Raw genomic sequence first — 10871 nt, forward strand, 5'->3', positions numbered from 1 at the left:
AGCCTTCTCTTGGTCATGAGGAGACTCCATTTCCAAATATTAAAAAGAAAAAAAAGAAAGCCTATAATTCATAGACCTCTTCTTCCTTTACAGGAGTGTGTATAGTCTTAAGAATAGCTATTCCATCCAGAACACTGCGTTTGCGTGTATTTTTTTTTTTGGCCTCCACACAATTGTGCTGCATGGCAAAATAAGAAAACGGCAGCATATTTATCAGGAAACTTAATTTCTCTTTTTAAAAATTAGCCTCTCTTTTTGGTCTGATTCAAGAAGACTTTATTTTTTACTTGTTTGGGAGTTGGATAAGAGAAAACAAAAGAGAATCTGGGCACAAGAGGAAAACAAATGAGTTACTTCTCCAGGGGAAATGTTTATGAGCTGCCGTTTTTTTTTTTTTTTTTCAGTAGGCTAAGCATGTCTCCAGTACAAGTTCAGGACCACAGGGTTACATTTTATACACTAACAATCAGTAGTACCTTCAGAATCCTAACAGATTTGGATTTAAAAGGAAAGGGCTGGAAAAGCTCCTGTTTATGGCATAGAGAGTGTAAGACATGTACTTGAAACAAAGAAGAATTATGCATCTACCTCTTCAAAGCTCAGAGCTGGTTAAGTTTGTTTCCTCCTAAATCTATTCCAACATTTTGAAATCATGCAGCTAAGACACTCTTTCCTTATATTGCTTCTACCTTCAGAGATGAGTCACTGAAATATGCAAGCTATGAATATGCACGGGAGAGAGAAATAATCACCCAGAGCAGGTGCCCTGGGACTGGCAGTGATATTTCTGAACGTTTAACAGAAGTTTTGCAAATCAGAGTTGTTAGCTTTGTTTGACCGCTATGTGTATCTATTAAATAAGGAATCCTGGGAAAAGTTAGGAGAAGAGCTTTTAAAACATCCAAAAGGCCCATAATGAAAGCATTCTGGTTGGAGGAGAACCGAGGTTACTCCTGAGAGAGGATAAGGGAAGGGACAGGGGGCTAATGGGGAAGTGAGCATAGGTATCTGATCTCTGTTGAACAGTGTGTGTCGATGGGTTAAGAAGTGGGGGCTGCCCACCAAGGGCTCAGTGGCTTGTGTGGATGAATGAGGCTTTGATTCTATTACTACTCTTTCTGGTGTCACTCCCCGCTTCTGGGAGCTGTGGTGGCCTTGAATCAAGCAGATGGTTTTTTTCAAGGACAAAGTCAAGATTCTGTGGTGCTGGGAAGAAAGGGAGGTGATTGTATGTCTCCCCCATTTGCAGTCAGATTAGTCACTGCTGCAGTCCAATTGAACTGTCTGGAATAATGTAGACCTTGGTATTAGACAAACTTGGATGAACCTGAAAGATTCATCCTAAATCACCCTAGAATTAAACACAATACTTTAAGTGTAGGGTATTTTGGGGACGGGGGAGGAGGAAAAAAAAGAACAACTAAATCCTATAGGGTGAGAGAATGTAGAATTCTAACATTTATCACTTAAAGTCAAAACCCAAAATTTCCCTCTATGGTGTTTTAGTTTTTAATGTGGCACTTCCACTTCTTAGGTAGTCAGAGAAATGTTGGGTTCCATCTCCCTTTTCTAGATTACTTACCATTTAAATAATAAACCCATGGTTGAAAGGGAAATCCCTTTGAAGGCACCAATTAAGAGGTCAAGCCAAGTAGGTAAAATCATAGCATTCTTGCAGATACAATAATCCTTATGAAAGAAAGATTTGAACATGTATTTCACTAAAAAACCATGCCATTCTTACATTATGAATGTAAGGAATCAGGAACAAAGGAGACACATGGTGTAAGGAAACGTTCATATGGAGAAGTTCTTCTGAAGGACAATTTTTGAAGGACAAGAGGGCAAGAACACAAATACTCCCAAACATGACTTTCATGTTACAGATTGGTAGCAGTTCCAAGCTAAATTCTCGTCTCCTACAATTTATTTAAACAATGAGAGAGGGAAGAAACAGCACACATTGAGCAGAGGAACCAACACTTGCCTGGCTCATATGAAATGCTTAAGTTGACTTTGTCTAGTACAAATATTGTCTGCATTAAAAATTATTGTTCAACCTGGCTCTGTGGCTGTGATTCTAATTGCTGGAAGGACGCTAATCTTATCTTCTAAGGAAAACTAGCCACCGCTCTCTGCTTTTATGCAATTAGAACACGTACTTTGGATAATACATTCGTTTTCCTAATTATAGCAGCAGCATTTTGTCAAAGTTGATACATGTGTGGCATTGCACTTAACAACGTTCAGAAGTACAGCTCTATAATAAGATTTTCTTTTCTGGGAATCTAAATTTCATCTCATTGTCAAGAAATCTTTAATTTTTCCTCGATAATCATTTTAAAAATTAAGATACATCCATTTTTTTTTCAATGTGTAATATGAGCCAGATTACTATAGATGCATTGACAGATTTTCTCTAGTACAATTTTCACTAAAATTCTGGCCACTTAATTGCTGCATATTTTAGTGACTGAGAGAATTCTCACTCCGATAGCTGAGAATTTAACTATCAGTCATTCACATAGCATGCATTCAACTGATATCTATGGATTGCCCTCTTTGAATAATGACAGTATGTTACAATGATTGTTATAAACATAATCCTTTTTCTTGTGTTTTGACACTCATCCTTGCTTTTAATTCCCAGAAAAACCAGTTTGAAAAGCAGTAGCACCATATATTTTTCCATGGTAATAACCTAACACAAATGGCTTGAAATCACATATGTAACTTCAATCCTGATTGATTCAAAATCGATTTAGACTAATAGAACAGTATTTGATCAAATGCTTATCATGGATCAGATTATAGACAACTATTCATCCTCAGGCCTATTTTTTGAAAGCAAAACAGAACTTTTAACTCCTCTTATATGGGCATGCTTAAAGCCTGGGTGGGAGCCACACCTTCTTTAAAAATTTTTTTAAAGAGTTATTTTATTTTTATTTGAAAATCAGCATTAGAGAGCAACAGAGATGGAGAGATCGTCCATTTGCTGGTTCACTGGTTCACTCCCTGAGTGGTCACAAGAGCTGGAGCTAAGCTTAAAGGAAGCCAGGCCCCAGGAGTTCCTGTGGAGCCCAAGGACTCTGGCTCCCTCTGCTGCTTTCCCAGACCAAAAATAATGAGCTAGATCAGAAGTGGAGCACCTGGGGCACAAACTGGTGCCCATAAGGAATGCTGCCACCATAGTCAAAGGTGTAGTCTACTATGCCATGTACAGGCCCCTGGAAGTCACATCTTCTACCTGCATATAGACTCTAATATGACATATAGTATGAAAAATATACTTAAGGTCCATGAACTCAGAGAAGGCAGAAAAGAAACAGCACTTTATTTCAGAAAGTCATGCAGTTCTAAGGATTTTTGTTAAACTACAAAAGTTACATGATTATTGTGTAAAAACTTTAACCTAAAGAGCTGATACAATTTTGGTTTACATCTGCTTTCATTCTTTCCCCACACTATCAGAAAACGACCCTCTGTCAAGTTCCACTGTTGGTGATGCAGAGTTGAAAGTGAGTCTTCGTTTTGACCCTACCCATCAGTTGTACGCTGTACTACAAAAGCAGCTGACACCTGTTAAAGGATGATTGTTGGCCGAGTATTTCATAAGTATTGTCTAATCCTCACAGAAATCCCAATAATTTGTCAATCCTATTTAGCAGTTAAGATTATTTAAGCGGAGAGCTATCTAAAAGTCACACCCAGAGAAGCTGCAGGAGCTAGGTTTCAAAGCTAACTCCTGCATACTTAACCCTAGTATGATGTGACTTCATCTACTTATTGATAAATATGAATTAAGGAGATACTTTGTGCAAATCGTGGTGTAAGATTATAGGATAATAACTAGTGGTAAAGGGTAATAATCATAATGGTGTTTTCCAGAAAATACAATCTAGAATAATTTAAGCTTTGGGGTAGACTTTGTGGCGTAGCAGGTAAAGCCACTGCCTGTGATACAGGTAACCCCATTATGGGTACTGGTTCATGCCCTGGCTACTCCACTTCAGATAAATCTTGCTGCTAATGACCTGGGGAAAACAATAGAGGATGGTCTAAGTGCTTGTGTCCCTGCCTCCCATGTAGGAGACCAGATGAAGCTCCTGGATCCCAGCTTTTAGGTCTGACTCAGCCCTGGCCAATGCAGCCACTTGCGGGGAGGAGGGCTGTGATATAAGCTCTCTCTGTCTCATCCTCTCTCTGCCTCTCTGACTTTTTAAATAAATAAATCTTTGCAAAATAACTACATAGAAGTATATATATTTTTGGTTTCTTAACAAAGCTCTTTGGCATTATATGTCATTTCAGGTGCTTCCCCATTCCCCAAATAGTGTAGGTTTAATTTTCTTTATGTGATTATTTCTGGACTGTGTTACATCCACAGAATTGCAAGCTCCCTGAAAGAAGGTCTACTTACTGTTCACCTCTTTAGTTCCTGGCACAGGGTTGTTGTGTCAAGATCTAAGTCTTATCTGAATCATTGAGGACTAACTAAAGCTAACTTACAGCTAGTCTCAGAATTTGCTGTTATTTGTTCCAGACACAGTCTTCAAACACTTTACACTGACATACCTGTCTTGAGCTAAACGAATGGCCAACATGATCATTTGGCATGAGAAGCCTTGTCACTTTTCCGTTTTGCCTTGCGTTGTTTATCCCTTGTGTTACATATCTCCAACTGTTTTAAAATGGTTTTGCCAATTAATAATTTATCAATCAATAAATTTTCTTTAAGAAGCCATACTGCCAAGACTTTAGAGTACTAACTGTTCTGACAGATTTCTTTTCCCAAGTAAAAGAAAATATCTATGTTACAGGGTGGCTGGTAGCATGCTAACTTCTCCAGTTTATTTCATAGTTTGGAAATTAGAAAATTCTCACTTATGTAGAGGAAAGTGATGGTTTCAACTATCCGTAAACTCTACCTTGTTGTTTGGAATGCAAGACAATTCAGAAGAAGCAACAGAGGGCTGCTTTGCTCTACGTGGTTTTTCAGGACGCGGGGTTTTAAAAATCCCTTTAGTAATAGTCTTTTACCCCAGAGGAGCATGATAATATAAGAGAATCTGTGTACTTGAATGCCAAAGACTTTCATCTTGAGTTCCACTAACCTTTAACTATAAAGGCACATTCCCTTTAGTTGTGAGGATGGCTAAGAAATCACAGGAATGTTAGTAGAAACTACTTTTTTGCCACAGAGAGAAATAGGAACTACTTTCATGCCACTTTACAGTAAATGCAGTGATTTAAAAATACAATGTATTGCTACTATAAGATTCTACCTGCTTCCAGGTCTTACTGCTTGGTGCATTACAAAGAAGACCACATCATTCAATATCATACTTTTTTTTTTAATGTGCTTACAGATGTTTCCAAACTTGTAAAGACTTTAAGGATTTTTTTGTACTTCATTTTGGTTCAAAAATGATGTACACCTACCCCAAACTGCACTTTGAATTGTGAATTTTGATCTTTTCCTGGGATAATGCTCTCGAGTCTGATATTGTGCTGTGATGCTGAGTAGCCACAGTAGCAGCGAGTCATAGTCCTACATCAGCCACGGGGTCACCAGGAGCACTCGCTGACACATTACCATGCGTTGTGCTGCTGTGCTAGCAGCTGTGGTAGGGTAGGTGTATCAAATCTAGTATTAAAATAGATATTTTCGGTTTTCTACAATTTCATCTGGACATAACCCCGTGATAAGTGAACAGATTGCACATGTGTATAATGCTATATGTTCTAAATTAAAGGCACTATGTGAGATGAAATCCTTATGCTTCACCGAACTCAAAAGGATTCCATGAGTGAACAAATGTAAAAGGAAATTCCATTTTAACAGGGCAGAAAGTTTGGCCTATTAGATGGTAACCTTCCATAGACCTACAGCTCGTTGCTCCCAAAAGCAACAGGCTTCCATGTGAACATAGGAAGTTGTGCTAGACAAGATGGGCAGGATTTAGTCAATGGAATGCAGGCATCTTCTCTTGAGTTGGACCTTTATGATACCACATTACACTGAGCCTTTATATACTCAAAGAAAAGAGAAAATGACATCTCTTTCCTCTACTTGAACTTGCATTGATTCAAGCCAAATGTCTTATAAGCTGGGGAGAATTCTTGAGGGCATACCTCATGTCACCTATTTGTATTCATTAATTAGATGGTTTCAGTTACTAATCAGATGAGTGAAATGAGTGACTCAAAACTGAGTGAGACATACCATAGCCCTGCAGTATCAGTGCATCTCTGAAAGGGATTCACATTTATAACTTCGTGTTGCCTCAGAATTCTCCTTTCAAATTCTTTATTCCTGTGCTGTCCTCTGAGCCTTTAGGAAATTGTTCAAATTTTCATTGTATGTCTCTGATACGTTGTTAGATTGTGGCTGAGAAACTATAGATCTTTAGGTTTTAGAAAACTATGAAAAGTTTTCTAAAAGAGTAATTCATTATGGTGAATTGAGACTCCAAGTCCAGTTCTAAATAGATTGAAGTCCTTTGGTGTTCATTTTATCTTTGAAATGCGAGTACTTACAATTTGGATGAAGAGTGAATCATATACTCTTAACAGAACAATTAATGAAACTAAATATTGCAGATCAAAAAATGGACTAAGCTATCAAGGAATTTTTTGCTCCTATGAAGGCTCACGTCAAAACTGGATAGCATTGGTGGAGATGTAGACAAATTAAGTATCCAGAGTGTTGAAGCAAAGAAATGTAATTTCCCAGGAAGATTTCAGGACAACACCATAAAAGCCTGAGTACATCATATAGACTGAAACTTTTAATGAATTTTTTATAGAAATTAATCTATACTCCATGATACATATTATGTGTTTGATGTGTTCTACTTCACAGTTTTATGGGTATAAGGAAATATTCATTTAATGCCTTCATTCTGCAAAAAAAGGAAATGATAGCAGCATGAGTGTTAAGATGGTTAACTAGTTTATTTTAGAACTAGTAGTATTGCCCAGGTTTCCTAATACAGTTCTTCTCCCTCCTTGTAATGTTTTGTTTCCTTTAGAGCCTCCACCATTAGGCTTGAATCAACAGAGCAGGAAGTGTTGCAAAACAGATTTTCCAAAGGCACAAGGTTCAAGCCACAGGATATGTGTCAAAGTATAAGGAGAAATCCTTTTGTCTGGGGGGCAGTAGAAGGATTTTGCACAAATGCAGCTAAGTATGCTGCTGTTCTTGGGTAATTTGGGTTATTTTTCCTGGTGATCATTGCAGCAGTAAATCATCTCAAGGCTTAGATTCCCAAGGCTGAGGTTCACTTAAAATAACACCAGCCATTCCTAGAAGCCAAGCAATGCCTTCAGCTAGTGTGATGGACAATGTTAAAGCAATAGAATTTGATGCACCTTCCTTGGTTTACAAGTACCGTGACACATCGCAGCTTATTCTAGTAGCAGTAATGAGTCTTTCTCCCTTCTGTTTGGACCATGGAATTGCTGTGATGTTATGATGGATTTCCTCTGTGGTATATGTACTCTGGTTTTCCCCATTCCCTGATTAATGTCTCCACTCGCCCAAAGCCCTATGCAGACTGGTTTATTTGATCATACTTACAATTCCTTTCACCAACAAATGCAGCCTCTGGGAAGGATTCAAGGACAGAAATGAACCCTGTCAAAACCTATCCAAAGCTCTCCTGCTTCTATTTTTTCAGAGTAGAGTCCTTCCTGGAAGAAAGCACCCTGGTTTTCCTGAGACCACATTAGCACAATGCTTTTTCTGCCTGCCCCATCACACATACAGCCAGACAACCTCCTAGCATAGCTGTACAAATAATAAGTAGACACATCTCTGACTCACTCTCTTACTGGATGAATAAGTGAATGGAGGAGTGAGCGTACTGATGAGATGGAGCAATCCTTACTCACAATGTCCCCGAGGGCTGAGAATTAGCAGCCAGATGCACTGTCCATTGTGGGGCAAGAGTTATCTACTGCAGACAAGCAGATACTGAACTCCGGAACAGAGAGCAAGAGGAAGCAGGGCATAGATCAAGAGCAATATATCCCAAGCAGAACAGTCATATTTTATGTCTCTTTCATTTACGCTTGCATCCTACTCCAGTCTACAGGCAATATACTTTCCTGCATTTATCCAAAATGTCACTGACTTTGAGTAATTGGGCTGTAGAAGATAAAACAACTAACTCCTAATGTCAAGTTCTTTTTATCCAAATACGTAGCAAAAATCCTGAACTCTGTTCTTAAGGTTGAATGAGACAGCATTGATGATGACTGATGTTGGAATAGGCACCATATGGATTTGTACAAAGGGAAGAAAATAATCCTTAGTTGTAAAAATATCTTTGGTCTTTTAACAGGATGATATGTAGCCACATGTTTTTGTCAGGTGGTTTTGCTATAAAAGATTATTCTTGGACTAATAGAAAATGTCCTTTAATAGTGATTGCACATTTTCCTAGATTATCAATGTAGCATGTAAAATCACACAACTTCAGAAATTCAAAAGATCAAAGGCAGAGAAGCCATTGAGGTCTTGACTCACCCCACTCCAAAACAATAGCAAAGCTATCAAAAGTTTCTTTACTGACAAGGAAGTGTACTTTCACAATTATCAAGCTTGACTGTGAAAGTTGATATGCACTTCTAATACTACATATCGTTAAAACAGCAGCCAATGCAGGTTTGGGCTGTTTACTTGATATTGAATGCAGTAGTGTTGAACTTGCAGTTCTGTTTCAAATGATAGCATGCTTTGATATTACACCCTAAATTTTTATTAGAGTGACTTCTGAATATGTAGTACATGTTCATGTAGTACATGTTGCCTTAATGTTATGCAGATAAATGAAGAAATTAGTCACTTAGAGTATATAAATAAAAAACAAGTATGTTTAATTATGTAACTATAACAAAATCACAGATGTTGCCCACAAATGGCTCATTAGCTTAATACTTTAGCCAGATGTTGTCGGAATTCTTATTTGTACAAGGAAATCTTCAAAAGGTTCATTAGAAATGAACACTACACGAAACAATGCACAGAATTAAAAAAACTCATATTACAAATATAAACTTAAAAATATTTTTAACTGAAAGTCAGAGTTACAAAGATAGATAGATAGATAGATGATAGATAGATAGATAGATAGATAGATAGATAGATAGATAGATAACGATCTTCTGTCCATTGATTCACTCTCCAAAGGGCTACAATAGCCAGAACTGAGCAGATCCAATGTCAGAGGCCAGGAACTTCTTCCCAGTCTCCCACATAGGAGCAGGAGTACAAGGTCTTGGGCCAACTTCCACTGTTTCCTCAGGTCATCAGCAGGGAGCTGAACTGGAAGAAGAGCAGGTAGAAATTGTACCTGCGCTCATCTAGTATGCTGGCATGGCAGGTGGGGAATTAGCCTGCATAATACCAGCTCTAATATTTGGTTGTATTGGAAATTAGGTAATATATTAGAATTAGATAACATTCTAATATATGGTTTGTCTCTCTCTCTCTATATATATATATATATAGATATGTGTGTATACAATCAAATACACACATTTACATTTATATGTTTATTTATTTATATATACAAAAGCATTTGTTGTATTACTGTGTTGTACCAAGCATTGGGAACATTCAAATGGATCAGACAGCTTCTTCCTTCCCAAAGCTCCAAGTTCACCTGAAGAAACAAACTTGTGAACAACTAGCAATAAAATTCACCAGTGAGGGTAACATCTCAGTCAAATGATATGGGAACAGGGGCAAGAATGGAAATTTGGATCACTGGTTTGGCTTAGCAGGACTGGGCAGCCCTTCCCATTTACCTTGGAAGAAATGGTGTGTTCTTTATCCTCTTCAGTTTCTAACTCTCAAACACCTAACAGTTTTGTTTTTATTGTGATAGAAATTGGAACTGCTATACAATTTCCTCCTAGATTCTTGGGCTACAGGTAAATGTGTACATTTTATAGCCTCTAAAATATCCTGCTGACATGCTTGAGTGTGGACCAGAAGTTGCCTTGGGCATTCTAGCCTAGAGACAAGGCTCTCATTCCTGGGTGTGTGTGTGAAGAAGCATAACCACACTCATTACAAAAAAAAAAAAAAAAAAAAAAGGATTCTTGGAATCCAAGCAAGTCACAATTAGGTGTAGTGCTTTGGAAAAATATGAACTGAGGAAGGGAATGTGCCACAGTGGAGTAGTAACACTCTTTATTTCTGGATTCATATTTGGCATGAATTTTAGTTCATGACTTAGTTTTAAAAGGTAGCTTCAGTTCACAGCTTTAATTACTTGACCAGTGGCAAGAATGTATGATGCAGAAAGTCACTAATGAAAGGTCAGACCCAATTCCTTCCCCCAATCACTTCTCAAGGATGTATAAGAAGATAATCGAATGTTTGCTTTTCTATTGCAGAATTAAGTTGGGACACTTTTGGGTGACTGGAAGCAACTGTTGAAATCCTGTTTCATAACAGTTGCTTGCCTAGATTACCCTGAAATATTCTCAGTAGTCAGAAATGGCACTAAAACATCTTCAGCCACTTTGTTGTATTGAGCAGGTGGCCCACCAATCAACTTTGGCAAGAAATAATTGTGATAAGGAAGATTAAACAATCCCTCTATGGTTCTATATTTTCTAATTAACTTTTGAAAAAAATAAAATGTATCTCTCAAATACTTCCTTAAATGACATATATCCTATGACATGATTGATTAGATTTAGGACCCTAACCTTATACACAAATAAGGAGGCTATCCATCTCCTAAATAAGTTTAGGAAAGACCTGTAATGCAATAGCAATGCCAACAAAAATTATTTCTATTATTTATTAAACCCAATCAGGAAATCATCTAATAGTAATGATTGTAATA

The sequence above is a fragment of the Ochotona curzoniae genome, unplaced genomic scaffold, assembly GCF_017591425.1.
Source record: "Ochotona curzoniae isolate NIBS_2020 unplaced genomic scaffold, NIBS_Ocur_1.0 scaffold_4683, whole genome shotgun sequence".
Lineage (NCBI taxonomy): Eukaryota > Metazoa > Chordata > Mammalia > Lagomorpha > Ochotonidae > Ochotona > Ochotona curzoniae.